Raw genomic sequence first — 20,771 nt, 5'->3', positions numbered from 1 at the left:
CCAGGTAATATATCCAGGCATTTGGCAGCGCGACCCCTCCTTCGTCTTTAGGCAATTGCAATTTCTCCAATTTTTAATCCTTGGAACCCCTTTTTTCCACACCAGATCCCGAAAGAGATTGTGCAATCGTCTGAACCAGTGCTTAGGTATCCATACTGGGGCGTTATGAAGGATATATAAAACTTGAGGCATAAGGATCATCTTGATTAGGTTAGTCCTCTCCAGAGCAGAGAGCGGGAGCCTGTTCCAGGCGTCCACCTTATGTTTCACCTTGAGCAGCAGTGGTAAAACATTCAATGACATATAGTCTTGAACCCTAGCCGTCACCTTAACCCCTAGGTACGTAAATTCAGAGACTATCGGAATCTGGGGTCCCACTCCAGTATCTACAATATTCACCGTGTTAAGTGGCATCAGAGCAGACTTGGTCCAGTTAATATTTAATCCCGAGAACTCCCCAAACCTTGTGATCGTGTCCATTACTACCTCCAGAGTGTTCTCAGTGTCTGTCATATATATTAAAATATCGTCTGCATATAGTGAAATTTTCTCCTCCATTTCCCCATATTGCAAGCCTCTTATGCGCTCCTCCTGTCTTATGAGGCACGCCAGTGGCTCTACCGCCAAGGCGAACAGCAATGGTGACAGTGGGCACCCCTCTGGCGCGTACCCCGGGCCAGCGAAAATCTCTGACAATGCACCATTCACCCGTATACGGGCTGTAGGGGCCACATACAACAGCTGTACCCACTTCACGAAGTTAGGGCCAAATCCCATCTTTTTTATTACTCGCCAGAAGTACCCCCATTCTACACAATCGAACGCTTTCGCGGCATCTAACGTTAGCATAGCCCTCCCTCCTTGATCATCCGGTGTCGCCTGAAGATTTAGAAACAGCCGCCTGAGGTTGACAGCCGTCGATTTGGAGGGCATGAACCCCGATTGATCTTCATGCACAACATGCTGTACCACCCTATTCAGCCGCAGCGCCAATATCTTTGCCAAAATCTTAACATCCGATGTCAGCAAGGATATTGGTCTGTAGGACTCCGGTAATTGACTGTCTTTCCCCTCTTTTGGGAGAAGCAATATCGTCGCCTCATATAGGGAGTCTGGTAGTTTACCTCTGTCAAAGCTATCCTGCAAAGTACTCAAGTATTGTGGCGCTAACTCCGTCCCATATTCCTTATAGATTTCCCCTGGTTAAGTGGCATCAGAGCCATGGCTTTCTCATTTGCCATATCCCTTATCGCCTGTTCCAGCTCCTCCAGTGAAATAGGTGCCTCCAAGCTTTCACGGTCCTCCAGGCCCAAGGTAGGCAGCTTAATGTTTCCCAGATACTCGTCCAATTGCTGTGTGTTGTAATGCACTTTGGATGTGTATAGGTCAATATAAAACCGCTGAAATATTTGCAAGATTTGCCCCGTGTCTGTTTCCACCCTCCCCCCTAAGACCATGAATGAAATTATTACTCCCATGCGGCTTTGCCATCCTAGCGAGTAGCCTCCCCGCCGTTTCCCCTTCTTCATAGTATTTCTGTTTAAGGAATAAGCGTTTATTATCCGCCATTGCTAGTTGGTGGTTTTTCAACAGCGTCTGTGCCTCCACCCAATGTCTAAGTGTCTCCTCGGACCCCTCTTCTACATGTCTCCCTTCTGTTTCTGTCACCCGATCCTCTAGACTTTCTCCCAATTGCCTAGATTTAGTTTTTATTCGTTTAATATGTTGAATGAATACTCCTCTCAACCATGCTTTCATGGCGTCCTATAACACCCCTCGCGGCACTGACTCCGTATTAAAATGGAAATATTCTTTTATCAAGTCCCGTATTTCCCCGCCATCCATTAATTTTAGCCAAAACGCATTCAGCTTCCAATTCCCGGGGTTCCTGGTAGGCCTTTCACCCACTTCCAGCGTCACCGCCATCGGAGAGTGGTCTGACAACGCTCTCTGTAAATATTCAATTTGCGCCATGTACGGCACTGCTGAAGCTGAGCATGCTACCAAGTCTATTCGTGAAAGAGACTGAAACGTGGACGATGCACACGAGTACTGCCTCACCCCTGGATGTTTATCTCTCCAAATATCCCGCAAACCCAATTCCTCCATTAATCTTCCGAAGGCAGTCAGGTCACCCCTTTGCCCCCCCCCCCTCCCCTATGGAACCTATCCAACCCTTCAGACATCACTGCATTAAAATCCCCCATCACGATTAGCGGTACCTCAGGCCACCTGGAGAGTTTCTCCGTAACTCGTTTAAGTACAATGCTGGAATAAGGCGGAGGGATATACAGCACCACTAGAATACACTCCCAGTGATATATAGTACAGTGCACTCCCACATACCTCCCCTCCTCATCCGAGAAAGACAAATGACAAACAAAGGGAAGACTCCTGTGTATCAGCAAACTCACCCCCCTAGAATAAGTCGTCTGAAAGGAGTGAAACCCATGTGCGATCCACACTCTCTGCAATAAGGACACAGATTCTCTAGTCAGATGCGTTTCTTGCAGCCCCACTATCAGGGCATTTTGCTGTTTAACCCAGTTAAAGATTGCCTGTCGTTTCTTAGCTTCCCGTATTCCCCGGACATTCCAGGATAGACATTTAACCGATCCCATCAGGCGCCATATCATTGAGAAATCTGTTACTACTCCAGCCTGCTCCAGTCAAGATATTAGGCCGTGTGTTCCCTCCCTCCCCCTCCCCCCCCCCCCCAACAAAACCTCCCCTCCGAAAAGGGTCAGAGCGACATGTACTGTCTCTCCTATCCAGCAGAAACGCACCATAGTGCAAACTTTTGACATGCCCTATTGGCATCTCCATTTGAACCATTTAACTTTCTCACCACTTCCAGTGAGCGCTGGCTCCCACTGCTATTCGTATGTAATAAACAATCCCACACAATCAGCAGAATTTACAGCTACTTTAGGTACCCAGTAACGATCCCACAATATCATCGCCATCAAGTGCGGCCACTCTGTTAAAAGGATACCACCCTGCTGTGTTTCAGACAAGGGTGTTCACACACCGGAGAACTGCATAAGAACATATAATGTACTACAGTCCCGCAACCGCCAACATGGCTCCAGACTTCACCGCCCAGGCGGGCTTTCACGCATCCTCTTCTCCAGCCGGTCTCCGCAGCCGTGCCTCATTGCTATCCAGCCATCTGGCAGCCTCTCTGGTGTTCTCAAAGAATGAAGCCGTCCCAAATGCAACCACCCGCAATTTAGCCGGATACATCATGGAGTGTGGTATGGACAAGTTCCTCAGACACTTCTTTACGTCCCAATATTGCAGCCGCTTCTTCTGTACTTCCGCAGAGAAATCCGGATAAAAGGATATTTTAGCGCCATTGATGGAGATATACTGCCGTTCCCTTGCCTTCCTCAGTATCTTATCTCTGTCCTTGTAATGTAACCGCTTCACTAAGACCGGTCTCGGGGGTCTCCCCGGTGGTCCCGGTCTGGTAGGTACTCTGTGCGCCCTTTCAACAGCATATAAAGGAGACAGCTCTTCCCGGCCAAACTGCTCCAGCAGCCATTTTTCAAAGAACTCATCCGAGTTATTGCCCTCCGCTTTTTCCGGCACTCCTACCAAACGCACGTTGTTTCTGCGTAACCGATTTTCCAAATCATCCGCCTTAGCCTGCAGGGCTACCACCGCCAAGGACTGAGACTGCACATCACGTCTGAGCTCCGGCAGAACATCTTCCACTTCAGACACTCTCCCCTCAACAACTGTGGTTCTCTCTGCCACTTTCTGTAAATCATTGCGTAACAGCAGAATATCTTCCTTCAGGCTTCCCACCTGCCCGGTCAGCATAGATAAGATCGAGGAATTCTGCTTCACCGCAGCAAGTATGTCTGTGAGGGAAGGCTCCTTCACCTGGTCTCTCCTGTGGTGCGTTCTGCCTCCATCTTCCTCACCACGCCTGTCCCGCCGCTGACTACCCAGCTCTTCCTCCTCCTCACTCACCGTGTCCTCTCCCAGCACGGAGTATCTGGAGCCCGAGGCCATGCTGTCTGCCTTCCCACTGCTAGCCACTGGAGTCTTGCCTGCTGCAGATCCGCTCGCACGAGGGGTTCTTGCAAATCTCTCCAGCCTGTCTGCTGTTTCAGACCGCATGTGTCTGCTCCTGCATTCAGTCTCCTCGGCGCCATCTTGTCTTCTCGGCCCCGGACTCGCCGGCGGCGTTTTTTGTTTCTTAGATCGGGTCATTGCAGCTGTGCTAAGCGGTATCGACTCCTCCAGCTTCCCAGCCTCCAGGTCGGTGAATATTACCGGGTAAAACAGGGATAATCAGTACTTTCAGGATGGACACAGCGGGAGCTCCAGCCACACACGTCCTCTTACATCTGCTGCTAGGCCACGCCCTCATGGCAGTATTTTTTAGTTATTTTTTGTTTTTTACGGCGTTCACTGCGCAGGATACATAACATTAATATTTTTATAGTTCAGGTGGTTAAAGTCGCAGTGATACCAAATATGCATTGTTTATTTTTTTAAATAATAAATGCCTTTAAGGGAAAAAGGCCACTGTTTAATTTTATTACTTGAAACTTTTATTTTGTTTTCTAACTTTTTTTTTTTTCCTTTATTTATTTTTTTTTTTTTTTTGCTCTTCTTTTTTTTTTTTTAGTCCCCCTAGGGGACTTAAAGGTCCAACTGTTTGATCTAATACATTTCACTACCTATGTAGTGCAATGTATTATAACTGTCAGTTGTTCATTGACAGCAAGCCATTCCGGCCTCCTGTTGCGATGGTAGCAGTCGGCAGCCTTGCCATCGCATGGCTGGGCTGCCGATTTGCTACAAACCACTAAGATGCAGCGATCGCTTCATATAAGGGGTTAATGGCATGAATCGGAGATGGCTAACATACAGCGGACACCCACTGCTGATGACACCGGCTCATTTTGCCGATGGTACCGGAAGCCTTTTACGCCCCGCCTCTGAATGGGGCATAGAAGCCTTCCGTTGCTGGCAGAGCAGGAGGCCAGTACTATGCCGTCTGTTGCCATTGCAGCCACCGGCAACCCAGCGATTACGTTGCTGGGGTGCCGGTGGCTAAAACCCCCCACATGCTGCGATCTCTATTGAATGCAGCATCTGAGGGGTTAATCGGCCGGATTGGATGCTAGTTACGGTCCTTGCGGTTACATCAGGGTGCCAGCTGTAACATACAGCTGGCACCCGGCGGTGATGGTGCGGGCTCCGCTCCTGAGCCCGCACTATTACCGCGACTTAATGGTACTGCGCTTTCCGGGAAGCCCTGCCCGACAGCGCCGTAGATTTACGACAGATGTCGGGAAGGGGTTAAGGGATACCGTTGATGACAGTCTTGTAAACTTGATTATATCCTGCATGCTTTATCAAGCTAGGAAATATTAGCCTTTCACTGGATCAAACCTGGGTACTTTCAGGTATAGATCTGTTTGCTACAAGGAAAAATGTGAAACTCCAGGTTTTGTTCTCTAAATCCCAGGGATCATCTGACAGCAGCGAATGCTCTCACCGTAAATTGTAGTTATGCCTTTCACCCGTTACTTCTTTCCAAGAGTGGCCCCTTCTTTTTCGATATTTTTTTTTTTTTTTTTAAATCAGTCATATTCCTAGTTCCATATTGGCCTAAAAAAAACTAGTTAATATCTCTGAAAAAACAAAGTATCCAAAAAGCATTAATCTTCCCTCTTGTCCCAGATCTTCTTGTCCAAGACCCGGTTTTTCATCTAGAGCGATTATGATTATCGGCATGTATACTGAAAGGTCCACACTGAGAAGCAAAGGACTATTGGCGAAGGTAATAACTACTCTATTACATAGTTGTAAATCTTCCATGGCAAAGGTTTAGGGTATGTTCACACGACAACGCATAATACGTCTGAAATTACGGAGCTGTTTTTCAGGCGAAAACCGCTCCTGAATTTCAGAAATTTTTGCATGTACTCACGTTTTTCGCGGCGTCTTTTCCGGACGTAATTGGAGCTCTTCTTCATTGGAGTCAATGAAAAATGTCCCAAGAAGTGTCCAGCACTTCTTCGTAGCGGGCGTAATTTTACGCGCCGTCTTTTGAGAGCGACGCGTAAAATTACACCTTGTCTGAACATCACATCGTAAAACCCATTGCAAGCAATGTGCAGATGTTTGCAGACGTAATGGAGTCGTCTTTTGAGGCGTAATTCGAGGCGTAAAACGCCTCAATTACGTCTGAAAATAGGTCATGTGCACATACCTTCACTAAAAAGTTGGAACAAGTCTAAATCTTGGTATGGTCCTATGAGAGTTCAAGAAAAACTATTCCCTATCCACTGGAAAATGCATACCTTTACATTGGCCTGTGTAAATGTGGGTTAAGATCAGGCAGACTTTTGTTCCCGATCATTGCCCTATGTAAAGAGGGCAATGATCAGCCAATGAACAAGCAACGCTCGTTTATCGGCTGATCACATCTTCTATTCAGCCCAAAAAAATGGTCGCTAGTCGACAGCCCATCACCCTCTGTTAGACAGTGAGTTGTGCTGCCGACGTGATGCAAATGCATGGGGACGTACGATCGTTTTTAATGATTGTCCGTCCCCATGCATAAACGATCGTTAGGCTGGGTTCACACGACCTATTTTCAGACGTAAACGAGGCGTATTATGCCTCGTTTTATGTCTGAAAATACGCCTACAATACGTCGGCAAACATCTGCCCATTCATATGAATGACTGTGCCGACGACCTGTCATTTACGCGTCGTCTTTTGACAGCTGTCAAGCCACGACGCGTAAAATGACTGCCTCGGCAAAGAAGTGCAGGACACTTCTTTGCAACGTAATTTTTTAGCCGTTCTTCATTGAATTCAATGAAGAGCAGCTCAAGATTACGGGCGTCAAAGACGCCTCGCATAATGCGAGGAGGAGCTTTCACATCTGAAACGACGCATCTGTTTTCTCCTGAAAACAGTGTCTTTTCAGACGTAAAAGACAGTTCTCGTGTGCACATACCGAGACTCTTTGTGAATGGAGCTAACGATCGCCGATCAACATGCTGTATTGTCGATCGGCTCCCGTTTTTTCAACCAGAATTGGGCTAGGTAAAACCCCATGTATTTTTATTTTTTTGTGCTGAGGTGAAGACGACTGGGTGGGAAAATGTAGTTCCACTTACCGGTAATTGGATATCCTGGAAGTCTCCATGATAGCCCCAATAATCCCCCCCCCCCCCCCCCGTTATGTTTTCTCATGTAGCTTAAGAAAATAACATTTATGTTGCTTATTACCTGCCAGTTGGTTTCTTTATTAATCACTCAGTTGGATAGTGGGCTTTTTAAGCTCTCTGCATGTTTTTTCTTCTACTTTTGGGCTCATTCAGACAAGCGTATAATGAAGGCGTTAGGCGTTAAATTAACGGCCGTCACACGGACTCATGTACTTCATTGGGGCCGTTCACACAACCGTTGTTTCAACAGGACGTGTGAAGCGTCCGTAAAGAGAGGACGTCCCGTTTGTTTGCGCTTCACACCCCTCCATGGACTTCAGTCTATGGGGGATGCATTATTACGCGTTCCGCTGGGGTGCAGCACGGGTTCATCTCCAAGGTTTGCTACGTTTGTGTGAATGTAGCCTTAGAGAGGCGTGGCTCTCAGGGGTGCCATTGTTGAATCTTCCAGGAAATCCAATTTTTGCTAATAAACCTTTTTATCACAATTTTTTGGTAGTGCAAATAGGACTACTGTGTATTTCATTGGAATTATTTATGGTATTCATATTTTCTATCTGTTTTTCTAGATAAACGTTTAGATTTATTGCTGCTAATGTAATGGAGAAGGCTATGTTCACATCTGTGTCAGGGCTCTGTTCCGTCGGAGCTTTCCGTCGGAACGGAGCCCTGACTGACTCAAACTGAAACTAAGTCCTCATGCACACGACCGTAGCCATGTGCACGGCCGTGATTTCCGGGTCGGCCGGCCACGGAGTAACAGCCGTGAGCCGCCAGCAAATTGCGGGCTGTGCACATGGCCGTGGCCATTATTTTCAATGAGCCCGGACCGCAGAACACGGCCGTAATAAGGCTTGCCCATTCTTTCTCCGGGCTCCTGGGCCATGCACGGACCGTGAAAACAACGGTCGTGTGCATGGCCCCGTAGGAATGAATGGGGTTGCAATTCTCCCTTGGATTTTCGGGGGAATTGCGGCCGCAAAAGCACGTTTGTGTGCATGGGGCCTTAAGGTTTCCGTTTGCATCACCATGATGACTAGTCCGGTGCCAATAGTTTCAGTTTGTCTCTGTTGTGCAAGGGTTCCGTCGTTTTGAAGGAATCCATATTGTAGTCGACTACATTGAAATCAATAGTGATGGAAACGGAAACCTTTGATTTCAGTTTGTATCAGTCAGGGCTACGTTCTGATGGAAAGCTCTGTCGGAACGTAGCCCTGACGCAGATGTGAATGAAGCCGTACATGGGTTTTTATTCAAAATGTTTTTTTTCCTATGTCATATACTTTAGGCCTCATGCACACGACCGTAAAAACACCCATTATTGCGGGTCGTAATTACGACTCATAGACTTCTGTTAGCCACGGGTTCCTTCCCGTTTTCTCACGGGAAGGTGCCCGTGCCGTTTAAAAAATAGAACATGTTCTATTTTTCTATTTTACGGGCCGTGCTGCTATACTTTATAATGGCAGCACGGCTCGGAAAAGCGGCCGGCTGCCCGTGCCCGGCCGTGCTCGTAATTACGAGTCGTAATTACGAGCACGGTCGTGTGCATGAGGCCTAAGTGAAGCAGACAACCAGTAAACCCAGTTGTATTTACTTTTTGTTTGTTGTTTTATCTATTTAAAAACGTAGCGCAGGTATATTAGCATCTTATTGTTATTAATTGTTTTAGCTATTCGTTGAATCCCAAATTCTATTTTGGATACATATGAATGTCGTTCCCTCAAGTGTTTTTTATTTTCCAGTTGGTCGATTCCTCATTTGACTGCATGATGTCTTGTCAGAGCATGTTTGCTCTGTGGTATTCCTTTAACACCCCTAAATTTTGCAGTCAGTGCAAGTTCTTGTTTGGGGTAGATCATTTGACCTTAATTTGGTCTGTAGGAAATTACCTTTACAACTGTCAGTAGCACCATGTGTTAAACCTGTTGTGACAAAAGTCTTTGGCGAGTGATGGACTTACGTTTTTCTTCACTGACACTGAATCCTTTTTATGTACTGATAAAATGTTGCTTGCTTGGGCCATTAGGGTATGAAATTGCTTGGAGTCATGGGAGTTTATGTAAAAGGAGGTATGTAAATGATCGATCATTCATTCGGGCTGTTAATCCAAAAAACACAATTGGAAGAAAAAAATGGAAGGGTCCTCAATGTTGGTTTTTCCTTCTTTATAATGTAGTATGAGCATACACATACTGCTTAGCACACCATCGGAGATTCATGTAGTGCTCATTATGCCAACGCATAAAGCAGCTGACTTGCAAACAATAGAATTTGCTGACATGTGGCCGGGTGGCCAAGCAGCTTCACGCAAATATGATGCTGTTAACATGGCCAAGTTTTTTAGATCCTTATCTCAAATACGCCATATTGCTGCAGTTTTGCAAAAAATCTTACCAGTTTTTGTCTTTGTACCGTTTAAAAATAAAATAAAAAAATAATTCAATATGAACCACCATACAATGGTAATATGAGGCCTAAAGGCCCTCTTCAGTTTTATTTTTTTTCCGCGGAAACTGCAGCAAAATACGTCCGAAGTTGCCTCCCATTGTTTTCAATGGGAGGTCGAGGTGTTTTTTGCGCACAGCATTTTGCGCACGTAAAAGGCACTTGACAGCTGCGTGTGTCAGCCCAGTATGATGCGCGGCTGCGTGCTTTTCGCGCAGCCGCCATCATTGACACTCCGTTTGGATGTTTGTAAACAGAAAAGCACGTTTTCATTCATCTTTTTCACAGCTGTTTCGCGAATCACGCGCGTCCCACGGAAGTGCTTCCCTGTGGTGCGCGTGATTTTCACGCACCCATTGACTTCAATGGGTGCGTGATGCGTGAAATACGCCCAAAGAACGGACATGTCGTGACTTTTTCGCTGCGGACTCACGCAGCGTAAAAATCACGCACCCGTCTGCACAGCCCCATAGACTAATATAGGTCCGTGCGACGCGCGTGAAAATCACGCGCGTTGCACAGACGTATATCCCGTTCGTCTGAATAAGCCCTTAGGCTGGGTTCACACAGAGTTTTTTGCAGGTAGAAAATCTGCCTCAAAATTCCGTCTGGAATTTGAAGCAGATGTTGATCTGCCAGCACGGCGTTTGCCATGGCGTTTTTCGCCCGTGGCCATTGTGCACCGCAGGCAAACATGCAGCGAAATACGCTTTCTCTGCCTCCCCTTGATGTCAATGGGAGGTCAGAGATGTAAACGCCAGAAGATATGGCATGTCGCTGCTTTTTCCCGCGAGACTGTTTTTCTGCTCGTGGGGAAAAAACGCCTCTGCCCACCATTTTTCATATTTGTAAATGATGTTTGTTTAATCTTTATTCACTTGCACTGTACTGATAAATGCACACGGTGTGAAGACAACCAAAAGCCTAGAAGAAGTTAGGTAACCGCTGTATAAAATACAAGCCAATAGTTTCTTTAGGCTCCGTTCACACAGTTATTTGACGCAGAATCCAGATTGGAATTGGCGACAAAAACGCTTCCCATTGATATCAATGGGAGGCGGATTTTTTTCCCGGAAAAAAAAGTGGCGTGTCCTTTCTTGCTGTGGTTCCGCTTCTGACCTCCTATTGAAATCAATGGGAGGCAGAAAAAGCATTTTTTTCTGCGTTTTTTATTTTTCGTGCAGCGCTCAATAGCTGCGTGGGGGGAAATGCTGCGAAAACCGTGGCAAGAAAGTGCAGGCATTTCAAAATCTGCATAAAAATTCCTAAAGAAATTTTGAAGCAGATTTGTTATGCCTGCAAAATACTCTGTGTGAACAGGGCCTTTATTCTTGAACAGTTTTTAATAGGCATTTATACAGTTCTATAAAACTTTTGTGTAAGCTTAATACCAGAGGTTAGCATTAGTGTGACCCTGTTGCTAGGCCGAGCTGTTTATTTACTTTCAGTTGCAGAGATGTAAGATGTCCCTTAACTGTATAGTCAGAGCTCCATCAAGCGTGGAGAGAAGTATGAACAAACTATTTTTTTTTTTTTTTGACTTTATGAAATACTTATAAATGCAGCATTTATATCTATAAAACTAAGGTCTCGTGCATTTGCCGTTGATCGGGCTGCAAATTACGGTTCTAGCGTCCGTATTTGGTTCCATAATGCCTCTAAATTGCTTCCACAACCGTTCCATATGTTCGTATATTGCGGCCATGTTTCCGTGTCTCGCGATCTGTACCCATAGGGATGTTTTCAATTTGAAAAATGTGGAAAGGACACTAAAGATAAACGAGGCGTTTCGTTCCCACTGAGCGTTTTTTTACACGGCCGTTTGTAAAAATGGTGCGTAAAAAATTGCTCGGTAAGAAAGTGCATGTCACTTCTTGAGCCATTTTTAGAGCAGTTTTTCATTGTCTCAATTGAAAAACCGCTCCAAAAATGGCCGTAAAAAAATGCTGCACGCCGTGAAAATAAAACCACCCAAAACATTGAGGAATCACTTTTTTTTTTTTTTTCCTATTCACCCCACATATATATTTTTATCTGGTATCCCACTACATTATATGGTACAAAAATGGTGCTGAAAATCTACAACTCTTCTCGCAAAAAACAAACTCCCATACGGCAATATTGATGAAAAAATAAAAAAGTTATGGCTTTTGGAAGTTGGGGAGGAAAAAACAAAAGTGAAAATCCGAAGAATGGCTGCGGAGGGAAGGGGTTAAGCGAACAGTTCAGTTCTGAAGTTACTTTGAGGGGCCTATATGTTAGAACCCCCAGAAATCACCATTTTAAAACCGCATTTAGAAACTGTCTTGACTCTTTAGGCATTTCACAGGAATTAAAGCAAAGTGGAGGTGAAATGTACACATTTATTATTTTTTTTTTTTTTTAATCGTTTATTTATTTTTTTGCAGAAATTAAATTTGAATTGATTTTTTTTTTCTGTAACACTATTTATTGCCCAGATTCTGCAGTTTTTAGAAATATCCCACGTGTGACCTCAGTATGCTACTGGACTGACACACAGGTCTTAGAAACAAAGGAGCACCTAGTGGCTTTTGGGGCCTCCTTTTTTTTCTTCGAATATACTTTGGGCACCATGTTCGGTTTCAAGAGGTCTTGTGGTGCCGAAACAGTGGGAAGAGTGTGAATAGACATCGCGTCCTGGCTGGAGGCAATGTCTTCACTCTCAAGACACTTCAGTAAAGTTAATGTGGGAGTATGTGACAGTACAGCATGATCTCGCGAGATCACGCTGTGCGGAGTACAAATCGACATGAATGGAGAGAAGTGTATGACACTGATTGGTCAGGGTCATACACTTCTCTTTACAACGCCCACTTGGTCAAAAGGTAAAAAACGCCCAGTTGTCTATTAAGAAACTAATTAGCATAAATCTAAAATTGCTCATAATTTGGTCAAAAATGATTGTTTTTCAAAATAAAAACCACTGTTATCTACATTACAGTTCCGATCAGAATATGTAGGAGATAGGGCACTTATAATCTGGTGACAGAGCCTCTTTAAATATGGGGGCATATGTAGGCTGGGCAGAGTACATCAGGGCATAATAAGGTGGTATAATAATCCATAGATATGTGGCCAGCGATGCATTGATAACTGGTGTCCCAATCTTATCCCCTTTTGGAACACATTCCGCACCTTTTGTATTGCCATATTCCTGCGAGACCGACCTTTTTCTTTTCTTTTTTGATCGCTGTTTGAGGGCTTATTTTTTGGTGGGACAATTTATAGTTTTTAATGGTTCCCTTTTGGAGTACATGTGCCTTTTTGATCAGTTTTTACCATATTTATGAGAAGCATGGTGATCAAAAAACAGCAATTATGCCACTTTTGTTCTATTTTTTTAAATGCCGTATATGTGCGCTATAACATATTTGAGGGGTCTCAAGTCTGCGGCCCGTGGGACACCGAGCCTCTAGTATCGGCTCTGCTCCGGTACTCTGTGAAATCCCTGACATCGCTGTCCATGAATGGACACGCGATGTCACGGTCTTCCCCAGAGCGGAGTCCCAATCAGAGCGCTAACATGGGTTCTGCTCCTAGATTCTGTGGAAATCCCTGACATCGCTGTCCACATATGGACAGTTTTGTCAGGGTCTTCCCCAGAGCCTGAGTCCCGGGCAGAGTTCTAGCATATGCTCTGCTCCGGGACTCTGGAATCCCCTAACATCGCTGTCCACATATGGACAGCGATGTGCTTCCCCAGAGCTGGACAGTGATGTCAAAAGCAAAGCTGGAGTCCCAGTAGGAGCGCTAGTAGCGCTCTGCCTGGGACTCCAGCTCTGGGGTTTCCCCTGACATCTCTGTCCATATATGAACAGTGATGTCAGGAGCAGAGCTGGAATCCCAGGCACGGTGATAGTAGGGACTCTGCTCCGGGACTCCAGCACTGGGCAAGCCCCTGACATCACTGTCCATATATGGACACTGATGTCAGTTGCATCCCCAGAGTTCCGGAGCTGAGCCTATACTAGTGCTCCGCTCTGGGACACCGGCTCTGGGGTTGCCCCTGACATCACATTCCGGTCCAGGAGGATCCCCTGACCTCACGGTGCATGAACAGTGACATCAGGGGCTCTTACAGCAGAGGAATCCCTGGCCAAATCGTCGGCAACGCACTGGCTGGGGATTCCACTCCTAGAGGCAGCCCCAATGGAGCTATCTACTGGGGGTGTGTGTGGCATTATCTGCAGAGGGCCCTGTGACCGCATCTACAGCGGGCACTGTGGCACGATCTAAAAAGGGGCTGCCTATTTTTGACATTTGTGTGTCTGCCAACTGAGCTGCCGGACTGCATTTAGCGACACTTAAACTGTAAAACTGGATTGTTTAAATAAGCACGTGGAGAACTCTCGCAAATTTCCGTTAAGTTTAAACCTAGCGGTATTATTATAGTAATGTAGTATTAGAGTAATGTAGTATTTTTATAGTAGTTCAAATAACGAATTAACAATAATTTTGTAATGTATCAAATTTGAAAGTAATGTGGCCCGTCAACTTCCCATTTTTTTTTTCTATATGTGGCCCACTTACCCGGCCGAGTTTGAGACCCCTGACGTATTGACTATATTCTGTAGGTCGGTACGATTACGGATATACCAAATGTATACTTTTTTTCTCTGTTTTACAGCGCTTGTACAATAAAATCATTTAATTATTTGTCACCATATTCTAACAGCCGTAACTTTTTTTTTTTCATATTTCCATCAAGAAAGCTGTGTGTGCTTGTTTTTTGTGGGATGAACTGTAGTTTTTATTGGTAAAATTTCAGGGTACATGCAGGCCAGCAAGATATTGTAGTGTATTAAAAGAGGCATGGACTCGCGGGACAGGGATGTAATATTACCACTGTACGAAGCATTACGCCTCATTCGTTCATAAATCGGCCGGCACCCGGCTGCATTAGGAATAATAGACCCCTAATGGGGCTATTCACACGACCGATTTTTTGACGGCCGGGAAAACCGCCCGTCAAAAAATAGGACATGCTCTATTTTCGCCCGGCCGCCCGGCTCCCATAGAAGTCTATGGGGCCGGGTAATACCCGGCCATCACCGGGATGTGTCCCGAGTGACGGCCGGGTTTTCCTGCTCTTGCGCTCTATCTCCTCCTCCTTACAGCGCAGAGTGCATGTGAGGAGGAGGAGTTGATGCCATTCTGACGAATGGCATCGCTGTACACGGTGTGGCAGGGCCGGGGTGTACAGCAGGTGGAGGGAGCGCTGCGCTCGCTCCCTTCCCCTGCTTGTTAAAATCACCCTGGCCCGGCGACACCTTCGATGGCGCAGCTGCTGCGGCTGCTACTACTGTAGCGACCCCACTATAGCAGAGCAGGGAGGTATCTCCCCGCTCTGCTATGTGCTAGCCGCACTTTAGCTCCTTGAAGGAGCGGAATCCCCGTGTGTTCGGAGATTCCGCTCCTGGACAGAGCGCTTGATGTCTCTGTCCATATCTGGGCAGTGACATCAGGGGAAACTCCTGAAGCGGAATCCCCGAACACATGGGGATTCCCCTTCAGGAGTTGCCGCTGATGTCACTGTCCGGATCGGCCCGGCACAGATGCATAACTTTATGCAAACCGGCCGGGCAGAATGGCTGATTTTACCGGCCGGCACTCGGGCTCGGACGCGACCCGGTCGTGTGAATCCCGCCTTAGTGCGGCCTCATCTGGAATATGCAGTTCAGTTCTGGGCTCCAGTTCATAGAAAGGATGCCCAGGAGTTGGAAATAATACAAAAGCAACTAAACTAATAAGGGGCATGGAGAATCTAAGTTATGAGGAAAGATTAAAAGAATTAAACCTATTTAGCCTTGAAAGGAGACGACTAAAGGGGGACATGATTAACTTCTAAATATATGAATAGCACATACAAAAAATATGGTGAAATCCTGTTCCATGTAAAACCCCCTCAAAAAACAAGGGGGCACTCCCTCCGTCTGGAGAAAAAAGGTTCAACCTGCAGAGGCGACAAGCCTTCTTTACTGTGAGAACTGTGAATCTATGGAATAGTCTACTGCAGGAGCTGGTCACAGCAGGGACAGTAGATGGCTTTAAAAAAGGCTTAGATAATTTTCCTAGAACACAAAAATATTCGCTCCTATGTGTAGAAATTTTTCCCTTCCCTTTTCCCATTTTCCCATTCCTTGGTTGAACTTAATGGACATGTGTTTTTTTTTTTTTGTTTTTTTTTCAACCGTACTAACTGTAACTGTAACTTTATAATCACTGTTTAATCAATTTTTTGGGAGGTGAAGTGATTCTGGCATTTTTTTTAATTTTATTTTTTACGGTGTTCACCGAATGGGATAAATAACATAATCGTTTTATAATTCAGGTCCTTACAGATGCGGCGATGCCAAATATGTATAGTTTTAAATGCACTTCTTTTTTTCCCTGTAATAAAAGACTTATTAGAAAAAAGGCTGTTTTTTAGTTTTTGAACTTGAAATTTGTTTTTCCAGCTTTTTTTTCTTCTTCTTTGTCTTACTAGGGGACTTGAAGGTCTAGTGTATTATACCTGTAAGTTTTACACTGCCAAGCAGCCTATTAGGGCCTAATAGGCTTCCGTAGATGATAGACCTGGAGGCTATTGTAATGCTTCCGGTTGCCATAGCAACCTTTTGCACCCCACGATCACGTTGCGTATGGGGAGGGGGCCCGCCGTTGTTTTAAGCTCTTACATACCGTGGTATAAATTGACAGTGAACAGTAATGTCGGGGCTTCCCTGGGGCCGTAATCCACGGGCCGAGCGCTATCTGATGCTCTTCTGGCCCTGGGAAAGCTCCCCAAAGTATACGTCCAACGTATACCTGTGACGGATGCCATACAGTCGCATCTGTCACACATAGGCTCGTATGTGTTTTGCTTGCGGGATCCTTCAGGATGGAATAGCGTTGTATACTATGTTATTCTACCCTAAAAAAAAAAAAAGGATACCAGTCCTTCTGGACAAAACATAGGGACAAAACGTGATGTGAACAGGGTCTTAGCTACATTAAAACGTAGTTTTTCACAATTGCTGACATTCAATCCTAGTACAAATTCCCTCACTTAGGTCAGTTAGGAACACCTAGGCCTCATGCACACGACCTCAGCCATGTGCACGGCTGTGATTTTCGGGTCGGCCAGCCACTGAGTGTCAGCTGCGAGCCGCCCGAAAATCGCGGGCTGTGCACATGGCCGCGGCCATTATTTTCAATGAGCCCGGACCGCAGAACATGGCCATAATGAGGCTTGCCCGTTCTTTCTGCGGTCCGGACTCCAGGGTCATTCACTGACCGTGGAAACCACGGTTGTGTTAATGGCCACATATGAATGAATGGGGCCGCAATTCTCCCGTGGATTTTCGGGGGAATTGTGGATGCAAAAGCACGTTCGTGTGCAAGGGGCCATAAACTGGGTTTAAACATCGTGGTTAAAATGTATTATTTGCAGGAAATTCCGTTTCGCTGCGGTCGTTGCAAAAAAACGCGTATTAACCTGTGACGTGTGAACCCACTCCCAACATGTGAGCCTAATATCTTTCAAGGATGGGAAATGCTAGAATAATACTAGAGAAATTTATTTATTTTAGCTCTTATTCTGGCATTTTACATTCTTGAAATATAGTAGTGATCCTATTTGTCCTAGAAGGGAAAATTTACTAGTATTATATGTCAGGAATTGTGAAAAAATAAGTTTTAATGAATGCAGCTAAGGTGTATGTAAACTTATGACTTCAACTGTATTTCCTTTTTTCAAAAGAAAGTGAAGACGACTTCTCAAATAGGAAGTGGTTGTGAAAGATTCTGATTTGTAATTTCATCCCAAGAGTGAACTATTTCTACTTCTGCTAAAACGTAGGCCTCATGCACACGACCGTAACCATGTGTACGGCCGTGATTTTCGGGACGGCTGGCAGCGGAGTGTCACCTACGAGACTCCCGCAAATCATGGGCCGTGCTCCATTATTTTCTATGAGCCTGGGCCATGCACGAACCGAGGAAACCACGGTCGTGTGCATGGCCTCATAGAAATGAATGGGGCAGCAATTCTCCCGTGGATTCGTTCGTGTGCATATGGGGCCTAAGCAGTTTTAGGAAGGACTTCAAGGCTATGTACAACGTTGAAAGCTTTATTTATTTTTTTCCCCTCCATGTGTCTGGTTAAACTTTGTAATTACATTTTATTAAAAATTATTTTTATCATTTACTTTTTGAGATACAGCTGCTTTGTATCCTGTGTTATAGAGCAGCTGAATCTATATCCGTCAGGTCAGCGGGACTGACTGGTTCAGTGACAGCGGCTCCTGCTTGTCTCTGGCACACAGGATCGAGCCGTTAACGATCACATCTAAATTCATAACTTAGGCTAATATCTTTCAAGAATGGGAAATGTCAGAATAATAGGTTTGCATCTCCGTTAGCGGCGTCCCTCGCAGATCCGGCATGGATTACCGGAGGCAAGCAGCATGCCGTGCACTATTGTATCCGGTAAAATCACGTACGCCTGACTGAAAGCCGTCAGACCTTATTAAAGTCAATGTGTTCGACCGTTGATTCCGTTATTGCCTTGTTCTGCTCCTCTGACTGAGCAGAACAACGGAATGGCACAACGCAGATGGGAACCCAGCCTTAGGTATGATCGATTACAGGTGGATCCTGCGTGTCAGAGACATGCAGGACCCGCTGACACTGAACCCGTCAGTCCCGTTGACCTGACGGATTCATGTTTTAACGCATGATGCATATTCTCTGTATACAGAATACAAAGCAGGTGTATGTAAAAAAGTTAATTTTTTTTAAAATAAAATCTAATTTGAAAGTTGCACCAAACACACTTATTATAGATATTTTGATTAAAAAAAATTAAATCAAGTGGTCTCTAGTACAAGCCTACTGGGAGTGCGTTCAAGCTGCGGGTATTCCCTGCACCAGCTGTGCCGATATTAATATGCTTTGCTTTACTTGAGTGGTTGCTACAGGGAAAATGTGCAGCCGGTGGCAGCTTCTTGGGGCAAATTTGGCTCTTACATTAGAGGGAATGTCTGCAATGAAACCCACAGCTAAAAAATACCTAGTAAGATTCTGATTGCACCTGTCCTTGTCCACCTTTTGAACACGGTTTACATAAGGAACTCATCTGCAGGAAAACTTTAATACATTAGCACAAATATTCTGCATCCATGTGCTTCTTCCTTTTGGCTAATGCTTAAAGCTGTATACTGTAAGGCTATGTTCACACAGTTTTTTTTTACGCGGAAACCGCGCCGCAATACTCGTCAAAAACGGCCCGAAAATGCCTCCCATTGATTTCAATGGGAGGCGGAGGCGTCTTTTTTTTTTTTTTTTCCCCGCGAGTGCTAAAACCGTCTCGCGGGAGAAAGAAGGGACATGCCGTATCTTCGGGCGTTTACGCCTCTGACCTCCCATTGACATCAATCGGAGGCAGAGAGAGTGTATTTTGCGGCATTTTATGCCCGCGGTGCTCAATTTCCGCGGGCGAAAAACGCTGCGAAAATCGGCGTGCAGGAAGAGTAAAATCTGCCTCAATTTTTGAAGTTTGGTATGTGGATCAGTATCTTTTGTGTTGACTGATGAAATTCCGAATAACACTTTGTGGGCAAAAAAATAAAAAAATAGGGTGGTGACTCATGTTGTAGGATGTTTCTTACAATATTAATCTGCCGGAGCATTTAATATTTTGGGCATCTATGGAATGGGCTGACAACTCAAACAAGAATTTGGAACATCTGAAACTGTATTTTCAACTAAAAGATTTATTGTGATCTGTAATAATGGATCATGCGGATCATAGAAGTTGTCTTGTAAAAAAAGAGCGTGGTGAGTATTCTTGTTTAAGAGATGAGCCCACAAAAACATTGTGTTTCATACGGTTTGTTTTTCTGTATAGTTGGTTGGTGTATCTACAAAGATGCGCTTTACTTTGTATGACTAAACCACTTGTTAAATGAGTGAAAAATGCAGCTGTCACATAGCAGTACTTCAATTATGTATGTGTATCCGCAAGAAACATCCCCTTCTCTTGTAACTTGTCATTCTGTAAGGGTTATAACTTCATATCAGAATGACAATAACATATGCACCATTTATATTTTTGGCTGATCTATTAACCCTTTCCCCCTGCTTGCAATCTGGGCCCTAATGACCATGCCATTTTTTAAGTTTTTCCATCGTCACATTGGAAGAGCTATAACTTTTATTTTTGCCTCGACATAGCTGTATAAGGTCTTGTTTTTTGTGGGACAAGTTGTACTTTTTAATAGCACTATTTTGGGGTACATATCATTTATTCATTAACTTTTTGGGGGGGGGTTAGAAGAAAACCTGAAATTTTGCCACTTTTTTTTTTTTTTTGCGTCCTAAATCTACGCCGTTTACCGTGTGGTATAAATAACACTAACTTTATTCAACGGGTTGTTACGATTGGAAAAAGATGCCAAATTTGTATAGATTTTGTATGTTTTACTACTACTTACACAGTAAAAACACTTTTTTTTTTTTTCAAAATAATTTGTTTTTGGGTCTCCATATTTGAAGAGCCATAACTTTTTTTTATTGTTCCACAGATACAGTTGTATGAGGGCTTTTTTTTTTGCGGGACGACTTGTAGTTTTTATTGGTACCATTTTGGAGTAGATGCGGCTTTTTGATCACTTTTTATCACTTTTTTTTTTTTTTTTTTAAGTCAGGATTAACAGAAAACAGCAATTTATCCATTGTTTTTTATTTTTTACGGCGTTCACCGTGCGGGTTAAATAATGTAACTGCTTTATAGTCGGGGTCATTACGGTCGCGGCGATACCAAATATGTGTAACTTTTTACTTTATTGTGTTTTTTTTTTTTTTAAATAGTAAAGCATTTTGTAAGTGGGAAAAAGTGGGTTTTTCATTTTTATTTTTTTTTATTAACTTTATTCAACTTTTTACTAGTCCCACTAGGGGACTTTAATATGCGATCATCCGATTGCTTTTCTAATACACTGCAATACTTTTGTATTGCAGTGTATTACTGCCTGTCCGTTTAAAACGGACAGGCATCTGCTAGGACATGTCCTTTTATATGTTGTCAAAGATTTTTAAACCTTTATCTTCTCT

The 20,771-nt window shown here is 44.5% G+C and overlaps 1 protein-coding gene across 4 annotated transcripts in view; it reads left to right on the top strand.

Moving 5' to 3' along the window:
* MAP3K4 (mitogen-activated protein kinase kinase kinase 4) overlaps positions 1–20,771 on the top strand; it is a 192,361-nt gene that overhangs the window by 53,672 nt on the left and 117,918 nt on the right. The window contains exon 2 of one of the 4 annotated variants that reach the window (XM_075862557.1): positions 5,707–5,806. The exons of the other annotated variants lie outside the window; for them this stretch is intronic. The gene's annotated coding sequence lies outside the window, so the exon portion shown is untranslated. The remainder of the gene's footprint in view (positions 1–5,706; positions 5,807–20,771) is intronic. 4 annotated transcript variants of the gene reach the window in all.

This window comes from Rhinoderma darwinii, chromosome 4 (assembly GCF_050947455.1).
Source record: "Rhinoderma darwinii isolate aRhiDar2 chromosome 4, aRhiDar2.hap1, whole genome shotgun sequence".
NCBI classification, from domain to species: Eukaryota; Metazoa; Chordata; class Amphibia; order Anura; family Rhinodermatidae; genus Rhinoderma; species Rhinoderma darwinii.
The sequence above is the reverse complement of the archived record's forward strand: the minus strand, read 5'-3'. Positions and strand labels throughout refer to the sequence as shown.